The sequence below is a fragment of the Molothrus aeneus genome, chromosome 3, assembly GCF_037042795.1.
Source record: "Molothrus aeneus isolate 106 chromosome 3, BPBGC_Maene_1.0, whole genome shotgun sequence".
Classification (NCBI taxonomy): domain Eukaryota; kingdom Metazoa; phylum Chordata; class Aves; order Passeriformes; family Icteridae; genus Molothrus; species Molothrus aeneus.
Genome location: NC_089648.1, coordinates 77,954,961 through 77,981,108, shown reverse-complemented (window position 1 = coordinate 77,981,108; position 26,148 = coordinate 77,954,961). Strand labels below are relative to the sequence as shown.

The following is a 26,148-nucleotide window of genomic DNA, read 5'->3' as shown; positions in this document are numbered from 1 at the left end:
CACAGTGACAACTACATTAAATTCTCCATATATTTTTGACTTGAAAATGTGCTGGGCAGGAGCTGGGAGGGGGCAGGTGGGGAGGAATATCCTAACAGGAAGATTCACTTTATGCTACATGCCGTATTTCTCTGCAATGCTTCCAATCACCTCCGTCAGGAAACAGATTAGCATCAATCCCTAAATCCCCTCCATTTTGTGATGGGGTACGGGGAGATGCTCTGCGAGTTCATGTCTCGCACAGAACAGTGACCGAAGGGTGGGCGCCTGTCTCCAGCGAGAGGGACGGCACCCGTCCGGACTCAGCCGACGGCACCAAGTTCACCTGTGCCGCTCTCCACCCTGCTGGGGCCATGCCGGCACGGGATGGGGGCACTGCGGCGGCAGGGGGCTTGTCCCATTGCTCTGCTCAGAGGGAAGCGTGGGGTCCATGTGCTGGGAAGGGGCTGCGCTCGCTTCCAGCACCCGCTCCAAGCGGCTCCCGCTGCCGCGGTCCTCCCTCCGTCCCCGCGCACCCAGCGAAGCACTGGGCACCTTCAGCCGCGCTACGGGATACGTGCAGGGCCTGGGGCGAGCTGCGGCCGCGGGAGAGGTCCCTGTCCGGCGTTCCCTTGTTTGTTTAGGGGGTAAAAACCACAAAAGAAAAAAAAAGAAAAAAAAAAAAGAAAATAAAGGGGGGGGGGGGTGATGAAACCCTCCAATATCAAAAATCAGAACTTTTCCCGGCCGCTCCCGGTGCCCGCGGTGCCGGTGGAGCCGGCAGCGAGCGCCAGCGGGGCGGGCGCAGCTCCCCGCGGGCGCGCAGCCCCCTCTCCGCGCTGCCCCCCCGGCCCCGCACTTCCTGCCCGCGGCGGGGCCCTGCAGGGCCGGGCAGGGCGATACCAAGTGTCCGGCGCGGCGGGAGCGGCGGCGGCGGGCGGCCCCAGCGCGGGGCTGGGCGCTGCGCACGCCGCGGGGCGGCCGCGGAGCGGCGGTGCGGTGCGCTCCGCCCCCCGGCGCGCCCGCTGCCCCGCCGGGGAAGTTGCGCTCCGTCCCTCGCTCTCCCTGGTCCCTCGGCGACGGCTCCTTCCTCCCCCTCCCTCCCTCCAATGCGCCTCCCGCTCATTTCCTCTTTTCCTCCCCGCTCGCCGCCGCTCCGCAGGCGCGCGGCTCGCCCGGGCGCCGCCGCGGAGTTGTAGCTCCCAGGAAGCCGCCGCGCCCCCGCGCAGCCGCCGCCGCCGCCGCTTCCAGGCCGCCCCGGGACCCCGCTCCGCCAGCCGGGTAAGAAGCCGGGGCTGCTCCGCCGCTGCCCGCCGAGCGGCGCGGAAACTTCGGCGGGGCTGCGGGCGGTCTGCGCGCTCTCTCCTGCCGCGGGGACTGTCGGAGAGCGAAGCTGGAGGGAAGGGGGAGATTCCGGCTTTTGGCGGGGGTATTTTCGGGGAGAGAGGGCTCAGAACGTCCTGTCTGGATTGTGGGCGCGGGGCGCTCCGCGCATCTCTCACATCCCCGCGGGGCGCGGAGCGGGGCGGCTGCTCCCTTCGCCGCCCGGAGATGCGGAGCGGATCCAGGCGCCCTCTTCGCGCCCGGGGAATGCGAGCGGATCCCCCCTCTGCCGCCGCGGGGCTGCGGTGTCAGCGCTCGCCTCGCCCCGAGCGGAGGGAATTGCCAGCATTTCCCCTGGCCTTAAAAAACCCCAAGCCGTGTGTGTCTGTGTCCTTGCATGTCTGTGGGTGCATGGATATCTGTACATCTGTGTGTGCATATCCCCGTGCAGCCCGCGTGTGTGCTCGGCTGTGTGAGAGCCTCCCCGATGGTGAGGGGCGTTTCGCAGCTCTGCTTTATGGTGGTTAATGGTTTACCCGGAGAAGTTCCCGACGCATGAATGTTGCAGGGCCCTTTGAGTCAACTCCTACAGACCCGGACTTCCTATTGTCAACCTTCCCAATCGGCCTTTTAAAAATGCTGGCCTTTGCCTCTGGTGAGTTGGCTTTTTTGTCTGTCTCCTCGCCTGAGAGATGTTTGGGGCTTTGCTGGAAGCCGGGTGCCTGCGGCCAAGGTCACCCCAGTTCCCTGGAATCCGGGCAAGGGGGGACTCCCTACTCCTGTGAGGTTGTGGCAGCCAAGGCATCTGCCAGCTGCGGTTTGCATCAGGCTGCTGGGGGACCTGCTGGAGCACATGGCTCCAGCACACACTGCCAGCTGCCGAAGTAGGGAGAATTGCAAGAAATAAGAAATAAAACAAGGCAAGTGTGTTTACAAGAAAGTTTCTATGTAAATAAGTTCCTGCTCGGTTTGGGAAAAGGTCATCTAATGCATTGTCAGGAATGAAAGGTTTGCTGAGAAAAACAGCTGGGTGCTCAGTAGGTCTGTGTCTCCTGCTCATAGCTGGGTGATTTATACCTACGTGACAAAATCCTGAGCTTTTTCACAGGAATACTTGTAGTCAAGCACTATAGCAGAGCAATGTTCTGTAATCCCATTCTCAAGTAAAAATCTGATAGGAAGGTCAGATTTTCTCTGTGGGAGGAAGAAAGGAGGAAACAATCACTCCCTCCCCAAAATATTTTCTGTTTTTCCTAATGGGAGACATTTGTCGTAATTTTAGGTTCAAAAGCTCTTCTTGCCTGACATGAAATTTGAGCAAAGGCTGGGGGACTGTTTCAGCAGCCACTGATATCATGCCGTCAATGCTGGAGTCCACCAGCATTGTTGGGTACTTTGGGCCAGGGAGCAGAGCCAGGAGGAGCCTCAGTGCTTGTTCCAGGGCCAAGTGTCTACCTCAACTCCTGACCCCTCAACTCTTCTCAGGTGCTTGGATGGGGAACCCTGTGATTCAGGTGAATGGATCTTAGAGCAGAGCGTGTTTGCCTTCATGCAGTGTGGTGGTGCTTGGGGAAGAAGGTAGATCATCTCACATTTTCCTTAGGTTCGGTGAGGAGGTGCTGGCCAGCCAGCATCACCTTGTCCTCACACCTATTCTCTGCATTTCCTTGTTTCTTGCCTTTCTCTGTGTAGAGGTGGAAGTGTAGGAAACTGTGAAGGGAAAAAATGGGTGCCACTGTCGAGTGGCTGTTGCAACACTGTCAGGAGCTCTGCTGAGGAGTCAGCTCTGCTGGCAAAAAAAGTGCTTTTGTTGGCATAGCTTAGCCTGTTCAGGGAATTGCTACAGTGCTGGAGTGGGGTTTGCTCTTGCAGCTGGCTGCTTGCACCGGCAGGAACTTGTGTAGACAAACCTTTCTAGCTCTCAGATGAGGCTGCCACTCTCTCGGTGCAGGCGATGCTTTGCTTGCTGCACGCCGCAGCTGGCACTGTGGTGCCCCCAATCTACCACCCGAGCTCATGGCCACGGAAGTAACATGGGCAGTTGTTGGGAGATGGGGGATAGAGATTAATTTGTAGCCTAAACAACATTAAACTTGGATTATGACTCCACAAAAAAAAAAAAAAAAAGAAAAAAAGCAGAAAAAAAGAAAGCATGTGATCTGGGTTTAGAAATGTTGCAATTAAAAATCCACATGTGACGTGATTTTTTTTTTTTACAAGCAAGGCAACATTCTTCTGAGTGTTGATTAATTTGACACAGGGGAGACAAGACTGCTGGTAGACCAAAGGGGCTGTGTGAATTAAAATTCTATATCATTGGGGTTTTTGCTCCCTTTCAGTGATGTGAAACTGTAAGCAATGATTTTGCGCTGTTTGCTTGTGCAAGATGCACTGATACTCATGGGAAGAGGATCTCACACTTTTCCCTAGAACTGCTGGAATTTCCTTCAAGCATGACTTTTAGGTCAGATTCAGGAAAAAATGCAATGTGTTTTCCAGTTAATGGAAGAAATATGGACTCTTCTTTTTAAATGTTTTCCACCATATTCCTAGGATGCTTTTTTATATATGGGATTGGTTTCTTTTTTCATTATCTGTATTAGAAAATTGTTTGTGTCCAGTATCTGCATCTTCATTGAGCTTAACTAGGATACAAGTTAAATTTCTTTTAGCAAGAGGCTTATCTTACATTGTGTTAACTGTGTTATTGTGTTGTGTGTGATCCTACCCATGGATAATGAAAGGATTTGCTTTTGCAAAATTGTTGAAGTTTAGCTTTAATGAACAGAACTTGTTTTCAATCAGTGCCTAAAATTTCCATTGTTCCAATAACCCTCTATCAGCCGGAGAGTATAAGCAATGCAAACAGTTATCTTCACTACATCAGTCTTTTGCTGCATAAAAGGTTCCACAAGTCGGTTTTGTTTTGCTAACCTGCTAATTAACCCATTGATTTCTGCATTTCTCTACTCACCTGGATAGATATCCTCTGTCTGTTGTCATGCTCTGCTGGCAGAGTAATTGTGAATCCTTGAACAGTGAGGGCAAATGCCCTATGAGGAGTTCCTTACTTTACCTCTCAGAGTCTTTCAGTGGATAGGAGAGAATTTTCATCTGACTCTCCTGGAAATGTGACCTCTCTGGAAGTCTGGTGTTGCTTAATGACTGGGAGACCCACAGGGTCCACCGCAGGATGAATTATGCATTCTCCTGCTCTGATTGTGATGGAATTAGAAGGCAGGAGCTGAGGGGGGGAGGGCACATCAGTCTTGTAATCTAAGAAATGTGCAGTTCTTCTGGATTGCACTGCATGAAAGATGCCTTTATTATTATTATTAAGAAATGCTGCTTATCATTTGCACAGTAGGTTTGTAGATCCCTGTGAGTAACCAGTGTGAAAGAAATGGCAATGCTACTTGGCTTGTTTCAGTGTTTCTTGTCCTGTAGGTGTGTATCTTTTTAAATTCAAACAGAGTAGCAAGTAATTTAAGGAATTCTCCCTGGTGATCAGTGTTAGTTGAGATACTTGGAAACCCATGCCAAGCAGTATTCTGTTCAGAAGATGCCAGCTACAACCTGGCCAGCCTTTTTCTTCCCTTGCATGCAATGTCTTCCCCAGTGATTGAGCTGCCTGTCTGAAGGGGCAAAATCTACTTGAAAAAGCAGCAAGAAACCTTAGACATAGCTGTAGTTGCATACACTTCAGGCATCAGCCTTTGAGAGCTTCTACCAGTTTTTTGGTGACTCCTTCAAATATGTTCTAACCGTTTTTTCTTTTTCTGCCCTCTGTTTTTAAAGGAAATCAGGCTGTCTGATGGGGAAGAGTGCAGCTTCATAATTGCATGTTTAACAGCTGGGGAGAAAAAAAGAAGGATGCTTGCTAGTATCTCAGTCGCTGTAATCTTAATGCATTCAGAGAGGTGTTTAAGCTGATGGTATCCCCTTAAATATGCGCTTGGGTTGGAAAACGCTGGATTGGTGACAGAAACTTCAAGAGAGGAAGGCATGGCTTGCACCTACGGAGATACTTGCTGAAAAACAGGCGTACTGAGATCCTGATATGTTTGCCAAGAGCAACAGCTAAACTTGGGCAGCTGGTTTAGCAATTAAATAATGTTTTTGTTTTGGACAATGGGTTTATCATAATGAATTAGCTGGTGGACTAGTCAGAGTGGCAAAGGGGTTTGTTTTTGATTCCCCAACCATGCAGTATACCTGCTTTGGGCATGTACTTCCCAGCAATGGAAGTGCAAGAAGCATTTCACACGAATTGTCTGGGAGTGGGAGCGTGTACTTGTGTGTCCCTTGTGTGTAAACTCCAGATTCTTGTAATCTCTTGAAAATAAAAACGTGATGGATGGTATAGCTTGGGCATGGAATAAGGAAATACATGGTGCCTTGTGCCTAGAAGTTGGCATGTGGCTCATGCAAAGTCATTTTAGAATAGTCGGGGGCGGCGGTGGGAGGAGGGAGGAAAAGAAATGCCTTCAGGGGGCTGGGAGCCAGGCGTGGGCGTGCTGCAAGCCGTCCTCGCCAGCCTTCCGCGCCGCTCCTCATTCACCTCTGCTCCGCACAGCCTGGCCTGGCTCTGCAGAAAGGAGCTTCTTCTTGCTCGGAGGTAGCAGGAATTTTTTTCAGGTTTCTTTTTTTCTTTCAAAAGGGCATTATGCGCAGGATGCTCTGTTCTTGGCAGCTCGCCCAGTGTGTGAGGGGAGAAAGCTCACTGGTTTGGTCACAATGCAGATAGCCACTGTCAAAGCCAGTTAGCATAGGCAGGGCATCCTTTCCTTTTTATCTTAAATAAAGCTTTTTAAATTTTTTTTTTAGCAGGCAAATTTAGTTTCTCCAAACACAATCACTTTCTCTTTCTTCAAACTTATCTGGGGAGAATTTCTTTGTAGGGCAGTTGGGGGTTGCTGGCTGGAAGCTGCCAGTGTGTGAGAGGAGAGTGGGAGTTCCATGGGAAGATGTTGTGGATGCATAACCATTAGCACCAACTTTGGTTATGAAATGTGTGTTCAAAAAATAAAAGCAGCCAAACTTTGCAGTGCTTAGGAAAGGCCTAGAAGCAACACCTGTTCAGTATGTTAGAAGATGTTTGAAAACCCTGTATCTCCGTGGCCAGATCTGAAGGGAAGGCAGCAGCTTGAAGCCACGGCTTGGGAGCAGGGGCCTGGCAGGAGCTGCCTGGCCAGTGCCTGTCACAGGCAGCTGCCTTTCATCATCTGCAGGGTGATCAAAGCACTGTCCTGGAACAAGCTGGGCTTTCCGCTTTTCCTTCTAGCTTCCATCCAATTCAAGGTTCTTTTTCAACAGTCAATACCCCTGTCTCTTGTGTCATCTCCCTGATCTCCCCTCCATGGTGTCCTCGCTTCTAAAGCTCTTGTACTGAGAGAGCTGGAGTCACTGTACAAGGGCAGGGGGGAAGAAAGTGGCATCAGTATAAAGCCCTCCATGGTTAGTCACCACAATTTTTCTTGGGCTGAGTTTTATTGCTCTTGAGCTCATGTATGTCATCTTTTCTTCAGAGGGGTTCTGGGAGGCTTTCCAGAAAATGGGTGCTCCTGTGTGGTAAGAGTTTATTAAAGGAGGCACTTATGCCAAATAAAACATGGGTTGAAAACACAGATGTTTGACAGTTGTGGAATCACATGTGTTTCTGAAAGTCAGAACCATTTAAATGGGAATGTGCACGTGCTTGTGTCCAGCCTTTCTAATGGCTTTGTGCAATGAACCCTGGATGGTTGCATCCAGGTGGAGGATTACAGACCAAGACCACCCCTGATGTAAGAAGCCTGATTTCCCCAAATCCCATGGCAAATTATTTCCCTTGGCTTAGGCTTGACGTGAAGCAAACTGGCTGAAATCAGTTGTGGGAGACCTTTTAATTTCAGGTGGTTCCCTGCTCATCAGCGGGGGATGGTTCACTGGGTGCTGCACTCTCAGGGATGCTGAAGCCCCTTCTCTGGATGTCAGGAGTTTGGTCATTGCACCTGCCTGTCCCCACAAGGAGCAGAGTGTGAGCCTGAGGTGCTGTGATCCTCCGTGCCAGGCTCATCCCAGGAGCAGCAGCTCTTCCAGGACAGTCAGGGTTTCTTCTAGGGTTATCAGAAGATGCATCAAAAGATAATTTTTTTTTAATGGAAATTAGATTTCATTCCAGCTGAGGGTAATTGAAGCGGTGGTAATGGTCTGAAAGTAAATGAGATTCAGCTCTGTAGACTGCAGCCACAACTTTCTGTTCTGCTGGTGTCATGCTTCTTAAAGTGGCATTCATTCCTAAATCTGGCCCTAAAGCTCTGTTACAAGGAGCTCTGTTTGTCTCAGGAGACAGGAAAAGATCATGCTTTAATTCATTCTTTAGCCCTCATCTCCCATTTCCTTAAGGATTCCCTGAACCTGCAGGCTGAATTTTCCAGCCAGGTTTGTTCCCATGGGAAGCCTCCTGACCTGGTGGGATTTGTAAGGGAGCAAAGAATCCATCTTGTCCTGTTCAGATGGAGCAGCCCTCCAAAGCAGCTTGCAGTTTCAGGCTGAATAATCTGTGATTCCAGCAATGCTTCTTTACCAGTCACAAAGAAGAGAGGAATCTTTGCAGGGGAAATTCCATTGCTGACACCTGCCAAGGTACCACTGGACTGTCCAGAATGGAGGATGGATGCAATTGCTGAGCCTCTCACGGTGGGGGGGGGGGGATCTCCCTGTCTCTCTTCTGACAAAACGTCTTGGTGTACCTGGGGTTTGCCAGATCTGGTCTGTTCAGTCACACCAACTGTGGTTTCTCTTCTCTCAGATTTCCTGGTGTTTGACTGTGTCTTTCATGGCCCCTGCTGGGGGCTGTTGGCAGGCTGTTCTCATGGTGTGTGCTGCAGCTTCCCAGAGGTCCTGTCCCTTAAGTAAGACACGCTGTTCTGAACTGATAGCACCAGAAACAGCTGAATTTACTGAGTGCTTGCTTTTATGGGTGTAATTCAGAAGGCACAGTTTGGAAATGAAGGTGCACTTGCTGGCCATTTTCAGAGGTCTGATTTGTTGCAGAACATTTTCAAATCTGATGGCTCAGATTTGGCTGAGCCATCACCTTCTGAGCACCAGGGGCTTCATAGACAGGTGTTGGTTAGTCCCATTTGTGTTGGGACATTTTGAATTAGCTGTGCTGAGCTTTGTTTTCAGATGTTTGATGCCCACTGCTGGTGCTGGGGTCTTCAATGTATCCCTAATGGGTTTGATGGCTTGGTGGGGAGACATGCTTCTAACAAAAACTTCTACATGCTTGCTCAGTTCCAGGAAGGGATTGCAAAAACATTGTGGTAGAAGTTTTGGTATCCTTAAGGTGTATGCATGCAAAAGTCCAAACTGACTATTGAATATTAATGGCTCTTCAGTGGCTTGTGAGAAGTGTGCCTTGAGGTGGAGTAGCCTTAGACGGAAAGATGGAAAGACAGACTGTGGTATGTGAGTACCATGAGGGGTTTAATGCTGTGCCTGCAGCTCTCCATGCCAGCACACTCCCTCTGTCCTGCTCGGTGTTCAAATACAGGGGGACCTGAGGAAGGTGTGCAGGTGCTGGGCCAGAGCAGCGCCACAGGCTGAGCCACTCAAGGCCAGCCACCACTGCCATGTCTCTCTGTGACAGTGACATCCCTGTGCCAGGTTCTGTGGCTCTGGCTGCAGCCTGTGGCTGCTGTGCTGCAGGGCTTGCAGGTGCCAGTTTGTCACTGCTTGTCTCCTTGCCTCCCCCATCTCACCCCGCTGCCCACATCAAGCCATGGAGATGCCAGGCTTCTGCTCATGATATCAGCCTCCATTTAAAGCCATTTCTTAACTGGTAATCAGAAGTGGGTGAAAGGAGAGGGAAAAATCCCTGACTGGAGTAGCAAAGGTGACAGGTCTCAAAGACGTCAGGGTGGTCACTGTCAGACTTCTCCAGGAGCCTGGCTTCTCACAGGTCATGGCTCCCACTGAGCAAAAAGACAAGAGGACTTCCAGCAGGGTTACCCTGGTGTCCCTGTGGCTCCTGAGGAGGAGTTTGCCCAGATGTGTTCCAGAGAGCCCTGCTGCTGGCTGAACCCATCTGCACGTGCCCTGGCTGTGCTGGGACAGGCTGTGCCAAGGTGAATTGTGGGCTGCAGGAGGGCTGCCTGTGAGGAAGGGACAGCCTGTCCTGGCAGAGCAGAGAAGACCCCTCAGCTTAGAAAAATCTTTGTCACCTGAGGTTGATATTTTACAGCCTTTGAAACTGCAATTGATGTGTGCTGGAAGTTTTGTACTTAATGTTGCTTTTCCAGCTCTCTGGAGGTTAACAAGACACTGGTGCATCTGGTTTTTGCTTCCCTTCCAAGATGGTTTTCCCCTTATAAAGATGAGAGTGTGTAGATTTTTTTAAATTAATAAATGATTTGCCCAGGAGCACTGGTTTGTGATAAACTTAATTTAAATGCAGCTGCATATTCTGTAGCTGGAGTGTGGTTTTATGTAGCATAAAAGAGCCTCAATATGCAGAGAGGATTAAGGTTATGTGAGGCACCTTGGCTGTGGCATAACAGCTTATATCACTATAATTTGGGGTTTGAATTAATTCAGGTTTCATTCAGTCCTTGGAAAATTTTTGAACTATTTCAACTATTGATTTCTTATATCCCTCCATCTGGTATCTTAGCTAATATAAATTAGTCTGCTGTAATAAAAGGCATTTGACATTAGGTCCTGTGTAGCTGATTAGCAAATCTTATTTTAGCAGATACCTCCCTTCCTGTGACCTTCCTCATTCATTCTATCACTCCCAAATCTTTATTGTGTAACTTGAATGTAATGTTTAGTTTAGAGCATCCTATGAAGCAGGGAAATGCATCTCAAAAAGGGGCTAAAAAGGGGAAGAGAGAAACTTCCTGACCAATGAATGTGTAATTGCACAATTTAGTTAATTGTATTGGAAAAAAGTTTAAGAGGAAATAGGATAAATAACTGGCACTGCTCTGTCCCCAGCTGTCTGTACTGTGTTTAGCTGAAGGCTGATTGCTAGTGTGCAAGTCAGACCAGGCAGTATGTGGCATTTGTCAATAGTCTTCTTGGGAAAAAAAAAAAAAAAAACAATATCTAAGCAGCTCTGTGATTCAGTAAGGGAAGTCAGGAGGGACAGGGGCCAAAACTGACATATAATGCAGAAATGCAACCTAGAAATTTGGTCTGGGGGAATTTCTTCCGCCTCCACTGAGATGAACATGTGGTGGAGTAGCCCATGATGTGTTTCATGAAAGGCCAGGTTGGCATGCAGATTTCTCCTTTGCACAAGCTTCTTCTGGCTTCTGTTGGTTTCTCTGCTGTTTCTCTGAACCTGGCAGGGATCACTGCTTGTTATGATGACATCAGTCAGAGATAAGACTCTTGTACAGAAGGCTTCAGGCTGTCAATGGTTTAACTACCACATTGCAGCTGTGTTCAATAAATAAACCTTTGGGAATTCTCAGAATGGGGGTTTTGGAGGTGTGGAACAACAGTTAGTCACTGCAGACCTAAGGTACTAATGTTGGTCCTACTGTTTTGGAGTCTGCTCCAAGTGTTTCTGTGCTACAAGGAGAGCTCCAGTAGGGCAGATATGCAATGAACATATATAGGGCAGCATGGAGCATTTTCTAAAGTCCCACAGGAAAAATCTAAGGCAATAGATGTGTTCATTTGGTAGGATTTCTGTGACTTCTGTGAGCCCACCTCTGATGTCTCACAGCTAAGGCATGGTGTTCCTGCTTGGGCAGGAGCGTAAGTCACAGCCTTCCAGAGAAGGATGTTGGTCTCTTACTCACTTGGAGAGTTTAATTTAAGCTCCCAGGTGAATATCTTGTGCTCTCAAGGACTTGTTGACTTACCTGATAGACTGATTGCCAAGGGAAACTGAAGGAAAGCAGGGCAGAGATTATCCACCATCCCTGCCACACCCAGCAGACCCACTCTCCTTTGTTTTAATCTGGGTTTTTGTTTGTTTGGTTTGGGTTTTCTGTTTGTTTGTTTTGTTTTTTTTGGTGTGTTTTTTTTGTGGAATTAAATTGTTTTGGGTTTTGTTTGGTTTTTTGATGGTACAATAAGGGATAATGGTTTTAAACAGAAGGAAGGTTGCTTTAGCCTAGATGGAAGGAACAAATCTTTTACTGTGGGAGTGGTGAATCATGGACACAGGTTGCTCAGAGAGGTGATTGATGCCCCATCCCTGGGAACATTCATGGTGACATTGGAAGGCATGCTGAGCAACCTGATCTAGTTGAAGATGTCCCTGCTCGTTGCAGGGGTGTTGGGCTGTATCACCTTTAAAGGTGCATTCTAAGCCAAACTTTTCTATGATTCTACCTCCACAATTCTTTGGGTTTTTTTCCCTGCTGAGGTGTGGACCTGGCTTTGCATTTCACTTCACTATTGCAGGTTAAATTCACCAAGCAGTGTCAGGGTGGCTTTGTGAACAGATGTAAGTACCAGTGATACAGCAACAGGCTTCAGGTTGCACAAATTTATGTTGGAAGGTTGTCTAAGTAAACTGCAGAAGGGAAACCCTGGAGGCAGAGAGCTGGCAGGAATTGGACACGTGCTAAAAACGCAGGCTGCTTTACAGCATGTGAAATCAAAGCAGCCTGGGAGCCTCTTGAAGCTGTTCAGTCAATAGGTGTAGAAGGTGTTCCAAATAAGCAATATATGGCCTCCAAAGAATGTTTTGAACACCTCCCTGTTGCTATTTCCTGATACTATCAGTGCCTGGTGTTTCCTCCGTGCTCTGGCATTCTTATTAATATTGTAGTTGCTGAGGGTGTTGCAAGCACATTGCTTAGGTGAAATGGTAATGGAGAGGTGCCACTAGAGGAATCTGAGGCAGAAAAAAGGAGGGCAGCTGTGAACACAGCATCAATCTCTCTCAGCAGTACCAGCCTCTCAGGTGATGCACAGTCCAAGGTGTTTCTGCACTGCAGCCACAGCAGGGTATTGAGAAGAACACTTGAATTAGCTTTTACATTAGCCACTGTCTATTTCCCTAACTGTAGCACCCTGGAGGTCAGGAAGGGCTGCAAAAACTGCCCAGGAGCCTGGCCTCTCTTGAGTCAGGTTTGCAGTGCTCTTGGGCAGTGACTATCCTTTGGTGGCCAGAGTGAACTCACCAACAGCTCTGCTGGAATGTAGGGGCCTTGGGGCCTCTGTTTCTGCCAGGGAGTTTGTTTCCTGGCATTGTGGGTTGAGTCATATGTTGAGGTGGGTTCCAGGCATGGTGGCTTATGGGCTTGGTGTGAGAGATGGGGAGGAGAAGGGGGTGAGACGTGAGTGGCAAGAGACTGTGCATTAGAGGAAGAGGTCAGTGGACACACGGCAGAGCAGTTGGTCAGCAGCACAAGTGCTGGCATGGCTGCATGTCAGCAGCACAAGTGCTGGCATGGCTGCATGTGCTGTCTGGATGCATCCACAAGCACGTGCAGAAGTGAACAACCAAAGCTGAGGTGCAGTGCTGGGAGATGAGTGAGCTGGCTGGGGGGGACTGGAGGAAAGTTAGAGTAGAATAGAACAGCTCAGTTGTAGAGATCCTACAATGATCATTGAGCCCAACTGCAAAGCCACAGGACAATTAGTTCTTGACTGTCCATGGAGTATTGCTGCCCACACATGAAGGGAACAGCAAAACTGCGTGTCCTACAAGCCTTCATCAGTTTGTATTTGCAAGAAAAAGGTTTAAAAAACCCCACTCCATATTTATAAAATAGCAGAGTCTACTTGGAAAAGAAATTGCAAATAAGGGAGTGCAGAGTCTTAGTGTAGTCCTGGGAGTATCTCGGCTGCTGCGTGCGGCGTTTGCAGGCAGAGCACGCCATCCACAAACGTGGCAATGTTAATAACAGTATTGATTTGTCTTAATGCAGTTATGAAAGCTGAACCTCAGAGGTGTGGGAGGGCTTTATTGGTAAATGGCATCGTGACTGATGAAGGATAGTATCAACCAAAGGGGAGCAAATGGATGCTAGAACAGGGCAGGGTGAAACAGTTACCAGTACAGGAAGAAAAGTGGCCACAGCACTTGAGGCTTCTCCATCGAGTAGAAAGAATCTGCTGAAAATGTAATGCCTATGACTCAAAGTAAAGGAATGGGGTTAAAATCACTTTGGAAAACAAGACAAAAGAAAAGGTGTCTGCAGTGCCTCTGGTACAAGCCAAGGCCTGTCCAAGGATTTTGCAGGACATGGCAGAGCTGCAATACCTGTGGGACAGGCAAGGGTGGGTGATATTTGACCTCTCAGAGGGAGTTTTACCCCTGTCAGATCAAAATATGTTCTGAAAAAATAATTTGTCACCTTGGTTTCTCAGGTGTCTCAATTAAGCTCTCTTTGTAAGGAGGATCTTTACATATAATTGTTTGGAGCAGTCTTCTTAAGCTTTTTGCTAGCAGCTCTGAAAATAGCAGACTGATGCACTCACCTCTTCCTGCCCAGCCTCCAAAAGTTTCTGACATCTCTTCCTTTAATTCTGCTTTGTAATTGAATTTCTGCCATGAGTTTCTTTTGCTAATTCATTTATAGCATACTTTTAATTGTCAGTGAATTTGAATACTGCATGGACTGTAAACATAGAAATTAATGTGTCCTATCCAGTTACCCTCTACTCCTGCAGGTTGGAACAAAGGTTTTATATGATTTCAGACATCCCTGAAAATCTTCTGGGATGCCAAAATTCAGCATCTGGACTGTGAAATTCCATTTACTTTGAGCATATAAATATGGCCAAATAATATTGCACTATTTGGCTTGTTGGACAGGGAAAGTACAACAATTTTGTAGCAGCAACACAGAAGAGAAAGTAGAAGTTAGTGGGTTGTGTTTCCTATTTTGCCATTGACCAAGTTCAGTCCCTATGTTGTTTTTCCATTGGAGTTTGTTTGTTTTGCAGCTTGGAGAAATAACATCCATCTCTCTGTAAGATAAGGATACTAAGTTTTTATCATAAAAAGATGTTGAATCTAAAATGATTTGCTTAAATGTTTTTGTTGCTTCCAGGTTGCAACATCTATGAGTGCCTGCCCAGGGATCTCATGAGTAACAGAAAATTTCATGGTAACAGAAAATATATTGGAATTTACTTCCTGGGAGCAGAAGACTGGTGTAATTAACACTTGCCCTGATGAGGCAATGAGGAGATGGAATTGCAGCGCAGTCACTCTGACTTTTATTACAGTCAGAGTAACTTTTTCTGGAAGTTAATAAATTATTTCCCACCTAGTCATCTTCTGGGTGCTTATGAGTAACAGTCAGCATGGGTTAGTTTGGAACAAATAATGTCAGACATGCTAATTACTCTCTAGAGCAGGCTAACATGTCCTGTAGATAGAAAAAGAGCAGATGATATGATTTACTCCAGTCCTAGTTAAGTTTTTGGCGATGTTTTGATATTCATAGAAAAAAAAAACTAAGGAAAAGAAATTTGGTTGAAACTTATGGATAGTGCAAGGTAGGTGAGCTGATCATTATCCAGACTTAGCTTCTGTGTGTGATCAAGCTCAGAAGTAGTGTTGTGTGAGAATTTCCAAAAGTAGACCCTATGGCGTGGGTCATTGTTACTGATGCATTTGATAAAATACTCAACAAGTAGCACCAAACTAGGGGGTATCACAAGTACTTGGGGAGAGAAATTTATTTGATTTTCAAGTAGCTTTGGACAGAACCAGAAGATGACCTTGGAGGGTCCATCATTCCCACCAGAAGGCTTTTAGTGTGGGCTTGCATTTATCTCTGGTGAAGGGGTTGGCTGTACAGAACACTCAGGGGTGCTTGGAGGGCCTCCACTGAAAAGTGTGGTGGGGTCATGGTGGGTCATACATTGCTTTTGCAGCATCACCCTGCCCCAACAGCAGCAGACACATGCTTCCATAAACAGGGGGATGGACTTTGTGTACAGTGTTGGGATCTCCTGGTGCTTTGGCATTGCTGGAGTACTAAAGCCTGCTTGGGGCACTGCATCTGAGGGAAGATGTAAAAAATGGAAAAGGCCAGCAAGGATCTGAATAACAGGACTCAAGAGGAATGATGGGAAGGAATAAGGGTGTTTGGTCTGGAGAGGAGGTGTAGGATTGGCATGAGGAGTTTACAGTGTCAGCAAACAGCAGCATCTTGCTGTAAGGGGAGAAATGTGAACCCCTGTGTCTGTAGGGGTTAGGGCCAGTGGAAATGAGTGTGAGTGGTATCATGAAAAGCAGGAACTCCAAACCAGGTAGGGATGGTGAAGTGTCAAAAGGAGGCTGTTGGGAGGCTCTGTCTGGGATGTCTGTGGCTGGGGTTTGACACCGGGCAGACCACATGCGTGTGCTAGGTTTGGGCTGGAGGCACCTGGGGGCTAAACACAGTGGGATTTTGTTTGCAGAAGTTACAGGGTGACTGGGTCAGACAGGGATCTGGCAGGAAAGAAGTTGGTCTATTGGGTTGGAGAAGATGATTTCTGCCCAGCTGAGCTTGGCCTTGCTGGTGGAGGAGAATCATGGTCAGCTCTGTGAGAGAGGGAGTCAGAGCAAGTCACTTGCTTTCGATTTTCTAATCCACAGATTTTGAGAGATTAGGAATCACGGGAGAAGGTGAACCTTGCTCCTGTGCTCTTATCTGTGACTCCTTGAAGGCTTATGAACCCTCAGCATTCAGAGCTGACAGATGCTGATGGGATGCAAATTTCTTTATTTTTTTTCCTTGAGAAACATGCTCAGTGAAAGAAAAGTGATTCCTAACCTTTCAGAGCAACGCTTAGTGGCTGCAGTAAACTTGGAACTGGCTCTGTCATATTCTTCCTTTATTTTGTTCCAGTTTTTACATCTTGGTGTAGTAATATTCTGTGGTATGAGCTAAGAAAGCCTTCTGAATCTGAACTTGACACTTACTTATTTTGAAAGATGACTTTTTAAAAAAAATATTTAAAATAAAAAGGATGATTTCAACAGATTATTGAACATCAGAAGAATTTGCTGTCTGAATTCAAGACAAATCTGTACATTTTTCAACATGGAAATATTTCTTATTTCAGGACAAATAATAAAATGCAAATACACAACAAAGATGTTTCCCATTGTAGGGTAAGAACTGGAGCAGGGTTTTTGCATGTTTAGACTATTTCTGGGGTTTTTTTTGAACTGGGAACAGTAGCTTTTACAGGAGAGGCCAAGAGTATGAAGATTGTCACTTAGAGAAAAGCTGTAATGTAAAGCATGTTTGGTTTGTGCCTTCTCTTCCAGGTAATCGAGCCCTGTGGACCTTCTCTGAAGAGATTCCAAAATAGGTGGTGAGTACTTTGCAGACACTGCTCCTTTTGAGGTACTCTCTAATTTAGTAATAGTAAAACTAAATGAGAAATAGAAAATGCAGGCTCTTTGTTCTGCATTGAGGGCAGAAGTTTGCATTTGCTGAGTTAATGGTGTGCTTTAATTTTAAAGCTGGCAGGGCTAATCTTTAAGCAGGGGTTTGTTGTCAAAATGTTAAGATTTGCACTTAATAATAACCTTTGCACTAAAAATAATTTCCTGAGATTTCATAAGTGAACTGTTACATTAAAAAAATACTTGATTTAAGGGATAATCTGTAAAATTACGCTGCATTTTTTACTAAAAGCCTACACATCCCACTGGGGCGGTGTTTTCTGTGTCAGAAAGCAACCTTAGGATTTTTTTCCCTTCTGTTTTGTCCAAGGTGTTAATCCAAAGGAATGCAACTTCCAGAGAGTTATATGAGCTGCATAACCCATGCTAATCTCTGCCACATGTGACTGATTTTGTCCTGCACCCTTGCACCCAAGGCTTCCATGTATTTCATTTTTATGCACTTCGTTAGGTTCTTATTTGTGAGTAAGTGAAACATTAAATCAGTCAAGAGCTGCAGGAGGATGAGATTGCTAAGAACTGCCAATTGGTGCCATTGCAGGTGCAAAATGCCGATGTCAATCAGTGCAATTTCTTTTCTCTGCTGGAGCTGGTCTCTCCAATGGTGCCAGCTGAGACTCTGCTCTGTAACACCCTTTGCTGTTTGTTTTTGTTGTTTCTAGAGAAATACATACTCTATTTCCTTTTTCAATTCTAGATTTCTTTCCCATGAGATGAACCAAATTATATAATTACCCATTAATTCCTCAGGAAGTTCATTCTTTCGTTGCATTTCCCTAGTGCACAGGATACAGGCCATTAGAGCTCTTGTGTGTTCAGACTGACTAATGAACCATGGCCAAATGCCCCAAACCTCTAATGGACTCCTCTGTCTTCCAAATCTGTGCATTTCCCATAGATCAGATGCCTTTTGATACACATGGTCCCAGGCTGATTTGAAGTGTCCATATAGGTGAAATGTAGCCATCTACACTGGTCATTTTTCAGGGCAGAGGAGGATGATGGAGTTTGGTGTGTCTGTCAACCTAAATATATGTTCATTGTGCTAGAAAATGGTTACTTGGTATTTATAAGGGGCTTACTTAACACCCCTTAAATGTATATCTTATCAACTCCCTCTTTCAGCATTCCTTCCGCAGTAAGCTGTCTTATCCTTATTTTCTATATTGAGCCTTACGTTCTAAAACTTGAGTTTTACAAGCCCAAATCACGGATCCCACGTGCCTTTCACCAGAATGCTCTTGTGAGCAGTAGCATATGAACCCCTCCTCTTTCCCAGCCCTGCAGCTAGGATAGGATCTGTATTGTAAACCTGCATGGTTTGTATTGCTAATTTCTGTATTGGGACCTGAATATTCAGTGGATCTTCTTTGAGAGGTTGAAAAATGAAACAAAACTCTTCTTTTGAGGACAGAGAGGAGTATGAGATGGATGACAGTAATACCATGTGTGCGAAATCCAGGTAATTTTAAACTGTCTCTTTAAATTGTACTTAAAATTGGATTTTCTTGTTTTCTTGTTTCAGGTAACACCTGAACAGGGTATGAGTAAAAAAAAACACTGGTTGATACTCCAGACTGTTTGTTTAATATGTCTGACTCCTGGGTAGTCTCTTTGGGTAGTGCTTTGAAAAGCTCCTGTGGTCTTTCCTGGGAGCTTGGGCTCCTGATGCACCTTTGCTAACAGAGCTTAGAGTTGTTGGGTTGTTGCACATCACATTTTTTGATGCTTCAATGCTCTCTATTCCTCGTGTTTTCAAGTTCAGGTGTGTCCATGATTTCAGTTTGGGAATTCATATGATCCATACCAGCAGAGGTACATCTCCAGAGCATAACAGCTCCTGTATGGAGCCTTACACTGGTCAGGCTGTATCAGTTCATGTTTAACATGAAGTAAGAGGCAGACTTGAAGGCAGACCAGTGCTGACCCGGATGGGCATTTTCCAAAATGTAATGTGTGGCCAGTGGCACATGGATGGCTTCAGAACAAAGTATGAAACTAAAATGTTTATGAGCCTGCCTGAAGGTAGCTTGAATTTTACCCCAGCTACACACATCTGGAAGTGAGGGTGCTGGCCATGGAGGGGGAATTGACATTTGGATGCTGTCCTACTGGGATACCACAGGTCTGATGCAGCAAGCTGCTTACCTGTGTTTCTGCCTGTAAGCACATAAGCAGCTCTGGGCAGGGAAGACCAGGGAGCCAGACACATGATGGGACATGCACCCATCAAGGCCACCCTGCCCAGGACACCTGAATGCACAGCTGGGTCAGGGGCCCCGTGCCTTGGCCTGTTCCAGGGTGCTGCTGGGTGCCTGTGCTGGGAGGTCAGAGCTGGGATGTGGTCAGGAGTGCTGTCTCTGTCTGGGTGCAGTGCAGGGGGCTGTGGTGTTGGCATTGCTGTAACCCCAGTGCTGCTCTGGAGGAGCACATAAGTGGCTGTGGCCCATGGCCAGGGAAGGCAGAGGATGGGACGTGAGGTGGTGTGAGCATCATTTCAGAAACTGCCTGCTGCTAGCATGGACTTGGGGCTCTGAGTCTGGAACAGGGCTCCCCGCTTCTCTGGTCCAAAGCTGGTGTGTTTGATGCATGAAAGTGAAAGTTTTTGCAGCCAGACTGACAGATCTGTCCTACCAAACTGGCTTTGAGAAACATTCTATTTTTAAACTGAAAGCTGAGTTAAGACCTCTGCAGCCTTTGTGTTTGTGGGAAGGGGGGTCACCTTGAGTGGGAGGTTGCAAGAAGTACTGGAGGGCTGAGCTTCTGAACATATCTCAGGATCACCTGTGGCAAGACATGGAAATCAGGGAATGTTCTTGCCATTGGTGTTGGGAAATTTGTTGGAAATATGCTGTATGTTCTGCGCACAGAGCAAGGCCATGGGCATGTCCCCATGACCTGGTTCTGGTCATCACTAGGATGTCCCCCCTCACCAGGACCTCCTCATCCTTGAGTCCTGGTGCCTTTCAGCTTGGCTCTGCCTCTACTGCCCTTGTCAGCATTTCTCTGCCTTCTCTACAGCCTACCTGTATCCCCATATCCAGGGTCCCATGGGATCACCCTTCCTGGGAGCATTCAGGCTCTGCAGGAAGAAAAAATCCCAGCAGCAGTGCTAGGCTGAGCACCAGGGCAGAGAAGAAGGGAGCAGGCAAGATAAGTGGGAATTTAAGGCTGTATTCTCCTTCCTCTGGGCATCATCTGCACTACAGCCTTGAAAATCTGCCTTGTTTCAGAACTCTTCAAGTTCTCTTGGGGAAAGGAAGACCTTTCAGTTCTGTTAACTTTTCCTGTTACCTTTCCCTCCTGTCTGGAGGGAGCTGTGAGTGCCACATGTCTGCCATACATAAATCTATATTGTGGGTACAGGGAGGGGAGATGGAAGTGCAATTAACTGGAAAATGTGTCTTAAAAAAGAACAAATGGGTGCACAATAGCAAATGAAGCACCTTTTGTGAGTAGCTTATGTAACAAAGTAATTGAAAATAATTCATTATGGTTTAATGTGTCTTCAATCAAAGCTTCCAATTTTTTCCTTAGCCACCTTTAACAATTGCTATTTGAGTCTTCAGCTTTTACATTCTTCTTATAAAGAGGTTTTACTGATGTCTTCTCTGTTTAGACCTTCTGTGTTGTACTGCACTTTTACTTTCCATATTCACTGTTTGCTCATTCAAGGATGTTAAGAAAAAAACCTCAGAATGACTGTGCAACACTGCTGTTCAGCTGTGTTTGTTTTTATGAATGAATCTCCTGAGTGCCCACAGGCTTTGAGATTGCTCACTTTTGAAAAACTTTTAAAATTCAAACTTTTTCCTTAATTTTTACTGTGATGGGAAAAAACTAAAGCAGGAATTCTTTCTAAAAAAGTAAACTCTTAGCCAAGATTTCCAAGTTGGAAGATAGTGAGGCTCTGTAATTGCCCTGTTTTCCCCACTGTGCTCCCCCAAACTCCACCTGCCTTCTCCATTTTGTAGAGATGTTGCTATGTAGCATGAAAAAGGAGTGGCTCCTAATGCAAGTATCTCGTGTTGATTCACTGCTATACAACTGTTCATCCCCTAAGAGTGTGGGATTACCAAGCATTATCATGCTCAGATTGACTCAGGTAGTACTATTTTTATTTAAGCTGTATTAAGGTATCGTTGTGAATCTTTGGTCTTGCAGCATGGGTGTAATACGATTTACTATTTTTATAAAAAATCAACATGTCTGTACAAATCCTGTCTATGGCAAGAGCTGCAAAGATTAGTCATGAACTCAACACTTTTTTTGCCCTCTCTCCTCTACAGTGAGTTACTACATTTTTAATGTTCCTGTGACCTCTACCGTGCTAGCCAGGCTCAGAATAAAATAAGGTGGTGCCTTGGCTTTTGCTGTCAGGGACTTGCTGGGAGAAGCTTTGGTGTAAGTGGGGGGCTTTGTTGAAAGAGGGAGCAAGGTTTGGGAGTGCTCAGTGGAGTTTCCTGGGCAGTCACCAAGGGAGTGCAGGGGGTTTCACCCACCTGAAGCCTTGAGGACCCTTTTAATTCAAGCAAATGAGACCTGCCATGACCAGCAGTTCTGTCCATCCACCTTGCTGGCTTTTATATCAGGCCCCACCAGTCTTAATTTAAAAAAATGGTGATTTAGAGTGGATCCTTACCTTGCTCAGCTCCTTCTCATTACCCTGCAGCAGCTTGGTAACCCTGGTAATGCAAAGATTATACAACCCTGGTAGTGCATCCTAGGGTTGAGCTTGGCTGAGGGATGCAGTCAGAAATATCTCCAGACAGCATGTCTGTCCAGCTGCATGCCTGCAGGTTGGATAGACTGCCAACCACTGTGTTTCCAGAGGGGAAGGAAAAAACCCATGGCCTTTCTTGGAAAGGGAATGCAATGAGATGAGGCCTGATTTTCCTCAACTGGGACAAATATGAAGGTGATCAAAATAAGTTCCTTTGCTGAGTGGAGTTACCACTAAAAGTCAACATGGTTTGCAAAGATGATGGGTGCAAAAACTGCTTCACTACATTGCTTTGGTGATCTAGGAATTGCATAGCAGAGTTACAGAAGCCCAGGGAATATTTCCCGAAAGCTGCTTGTATGCAGTTTCCTTTCTGGGGAACTCAGTAGAATGGAGATTGCCACTCCTAGACTTCCCACCTCCAGAATTCACTGGGATAGGTGTTGCTCCAGGGCTGGGAATGCAGCACTGTCTCCTGAGGGGGAGTTTCTGGGAGCCTTTCTGGCTTTCATCAGCATTTGGAAGGAGGGGTGATGGAGAAAGAGGCTGAACGTGGGCATCCTCCTGGGCTCTGTATCCTGGGACAGCCTGGCTGGTGAGCAGCTTAATTGCTGTAAGTGGCTCATGGCACCCAAAGGCAGCAGGAGGCAGCCATGGCTGTGTTGAGTGTGGTCTGCAGTTGTGTATGACAGAGAGACAGAAGGAGCATTTCCATCCCCAGCAAGCCTTCATTTGAAATGAAGGGGGCATTTGGGAGGGGGGTTACAACCTTCTCCTTAATTACCAGGAATGCAGAATAACATTCAATAGATGCTTGACTACTGCCTTAAGTAGAAAAAAAATCTGTGGTAATGGTTGGATGCTCCACAGTTCAGTGTGGGCAGCAGAGTGTCCAGTGAATGGGGGAGAAGATGCTGTGGGTTTGCCAGTGCAGGTCCCCAGCCAGGTTCTTGCAGAGTCCTGTTCCCTGCTGACCATGAGCTGTTGCAGCAGGTATGGAAATCAGCTGGTGAATTCTGGTCTCTGTTATGCCAATTTAGGGTAGAGGAACATAAAGTGCCAATTTTGCCATTACAAAATATATGGATAATTTTGACATAGGATGCGCATTGCTTTGTTAATGGTTTTGTTTGGCAGGCTTTGTTTGGGACTTTTTTGGGAGGGGAAGTTCCCCCAACAGCACCAAGTGTTGCATGTACATCTGCTGTCATGTGCAGACATTGCCCTCCTCCTGCATGGTGTTCTGGTGAAGTTCCAGCAGAGCATCAGTGGGGCTGCTGTGGTGCAAACTTTTTGTGTGAACAAAGGGAGTCTCAGCTAAGCCAGGCTGTTTTGTTTCCTTCTCCCTATGCTTTTGGTATTTATAAATATCACCCTTGGGCTACCATAAAATCTGGTCTCTTAGCAGTAAAAATCGTTGTTCCTTTCCAGAGAGCCGACATGAATTCCCAGGAAAAGCAGACATGGCCATCAGACCCTTGTCTAGATTGTGTTGTTGTCTGGAAAGAAATATTGGGATCCAGCATGCAGTTGGACTAGATGATCACTCTAGGTCTTCTTCCAACTAAACTACTTTGTTCTATTCAAGTGCAGACAGGATTGGAGAGCTGGAAGAAGACTGGGCTGTAGGTCCCAGCTGTAGCTGTGTTCCTGATTTTGAGCAGGAGTGGTGGGAGAGATTTTCTTTGCTACATACTTGCTGGCTGACTATCTTATACCCTAAAGCCCAAGAATTCATTATCTCAATATTGAATTCATCAGTAAATTGAGTGTAGTAAATCTGTTATGGTAAAAATGAAGTGAATTAAACTACAGAACTTTTTATTCCACCCAAAAAATCGTATTTGGCCTTCATTGAATTTCAAAGGGGATATAATTTGTCATTTTATTCAATGAAATGCCCCAGGCAAAATAATTTAGGAAAAATGTTACATTTTGTAATTTGGGGAGGAAATTTCATTTTAGGTATTTACCATCCAGAAATTGTTTTGTGAAGACATATCCTTATGGGTGTAGATCATGTCTCATTAGTTGTTATTTAACATTACTGCCTATTTGTCAGAATAGTTAATTATCTAGTTCTGATAATTTATATTGGAATCACTAAGGCAACTTGTTTTTAAATCCTTTTTTTTTCTAGGTGAAAATACCTTCTCTCTGAATGATAATGAAATATTTTAACACTGCAACAAGGAGCACAATAGATAGGTATGTTAATACAAGTGTCTGAAAATATAAAATTGAGAGTATAAAATCTGTGCTCACTGGTTTCAGAATATGCCAGGAATACCTTCCCCGAGTTTTCACATGTTTTGTAACTGTTTTGAATCTGAAGAAAAGAGCCCTTTTCTTTCATTTTGGTTGGTTATTTGTATTAAGTTTGACCAAGTAGAGTTCATAGACTCAGCTCTTCAGTCACAGAGTGAGGTAAGAGGATTAAATGGTCCCTGTTCTCCACTATAAAAATAGTGGGAGGTGAATTTACCTGCAAAGTGGCACCTGCGTGGAGGACTGATAGAAGATAGCAAGCGCGAAAGGAATTTCACAGCCGACAGGTATTAAATTATTCATTTTGTGTGGTACCTGGGAAGTGACTTCTGAGTGTCCTCCTGAATCAGTGTGTTTTAAAGATCATAGCCTAGGACTCTAGAAAAAAGGGTTTGGTTTTACAGGTTATCTGGTTCTTCAACTGTTTCCAGATGTTTAGCAACTTTGTGGTAGTGTTCCCCTCCAGCCACATTTTCTCTGCACCCTGGATGAAGTGGGACTTAGTAGGAGAGTGGGCCTTGTCATACTTTCCACCCCTTCCGAATCCTTCCCATGATGATAGAGAATGTCTAAACAAATGCATAAGTTTTATTTTATTTCTCACTGCATCTCAAGCATCCTTCTCCCAAGCTCTGCAAGATGTCCCAGCTGGGGATGATGATGTCTTTGCCTGGACAGCCAGGCATCCTGGGGGAACTGAGCAGCATCCACCTCCATGACAGCTCCCACGCAGAACACAGGGTTTGTTATGCCTAAACACAACTCAAAACTTGTAAGAAGTGGTTTAATAATGGGAATATCAGCAGACCCCTGAGTATAATGCTGCTGCTGTATGCTTTCATAAATCTGGGGTTTAGGTTATGACAGTTACGATACATGGCATTGGGAGTATGTGAAACAGCAGTCATTAAACAAAAATGAGCTTTTAAACTAATGACAGCTGCCTAAATGGCTTTGCAGTGAAACAGATTCCCTGAGGCTACCATTCTTCAAATAATACAGGTCCTATTGACTTTAAAAAAAGCAGAAAAATATTTTGTTTTCATGATGTAGTACTGCTTTTGCATTCATCCCAGAGGTCAAGCTGTGAAGCGTTCGCTAGGCTTTAAACTGGAGGTGTTAGAAAAAAATGAATGGTAATATTTCCAGTAATTCATTCACTGTTATTCCCCTGAATTAAGCCATATGCAATACCAGGAATTCACACCTGTTCCAAAATGGGTTTAGAAATAAGTATGGGGACACTTTTCTCCATCTAAATTCAGCTTAGTGTTTAACTCAGTAGGTAGTTCTGCACAATAGCTCTGTTATATAGAATTTTATCCAAATGTCTTGATCAAAACCTCTTTCAACTCCTGCTGGTTTAAAATTATACACAATAAAGCAGCATGTTGCTTTGTCTCCTTTGAGGACATCATTCCCAGCCTAAAGCCAAAGGTTTAAAGATGCATGTTTTGTCTTTTGCTTCATGCCAGATGTCCTGATGGACCATGGCTACCCATATCTGAAATGCATTGGCCAGTTTCCTTGAAGACACATTTTAAGCAGGTTGATGGTTGCAGAAGACCAGCCTATTCACAGTCAACCACTTCCACATCTTTTTGACTTTGGCTTTTCCCCTGCCCAAGTTCGTTTTCTTCCTGAAAGTGCTTGTTTGGCTTCTGTCTTCCTGTCCCCCTCATACTTCACCTTTATCAGAACTCATGGGTTTATTGTTCCTCCTTTTATTACTAGAGATAGCGGAGAGGGCAGAATAACCCATACTGTGAAAGGATGTTAAACAGCAAAATTTGGTTGTTTTGCATCATATCTCTTCATACCATAAACAACTTGGAGCCCACTTCTTGTTCTATAAACCCAGCTTCAGCCTCGTGCTGGCCTTGCTTGCTGAATAACTCCAGATAGTTCAATTTTTATATAAAGCAAGCAGTTCCACTACAAATGTATGTGAAATCTGTTGAGAGCAGTCAAATTTAATTTTCTTCCTGTCATGAGATGGCAATTTAAAGTTGAATGTTGAAGTGCTGTCTGATGTTCCTTGGAGCCCTGCAAGACTAAGCAGAGATTAGGAAGGATGGGATGGAGGGTGGGCCAGAGGTCTCCTGACAAACCAGGGATGTTGTGTGCAGCTTTGAGAACCTGACAAATTCTCTTGCAAACCTTGCAGATTTCTCACCAGAAATTCTGGCTCTCTGCAGGCTTTGGTGCTCCTGGGAGGCCTGGATAATACACTGTTCTTTCCACCACTTTTCTTGTTTGCCTCTGTGGCCTGTCCTAACCACAAAGGAGCTTTTTGTGGGCAGCTCTCCGTGGAAGAGGAGGGCTGTCTAGTTGTGGTGACTTCAGCCATATTCTTCCTAGGGATTTGTACTCCCATCTTCCTGGGGAGTATGCTTGAGTCAGGAGAGAAGAGTGGAAGAAGAGTTATATTAACTAAAACATGAACATTTGAACAGATGGCTGACCTCTGTAGCACCAAGAACTG

General features: G+C 45.9%; 1 protein-coding gene across 3 annotated transcripts in view; it reads left to right on the top strand.

The window, feature by feature from the left end:
- The first annotated feature begins 1,029 nt into the window (after positions 1–1,029).
- The window catches only part of HPCAL1 (hippocalcin like 1), a 64,318-nt gene continuing 39,199 nt past the window's right edge, over positions 1,030–26,148 (top strand). The window contains exons 1-3 of one of the 3 annotated variants that reach the window (XM_066547220.1): positions 1,030–1,260; positions 16,532–16,578; positions 23,536–23,603. The gene's annotated coding sequence lies outside the window, so the exon portion shown is untranslated. The remainder of the gene's footprint in view (positions 1,261–16,531; positions 16,579–23,535; positions 23,604–26,148) is intronic. The other 2 variants (XM_066547219.1, XM_066547218.1) reach the window with 2 other exon arrangements.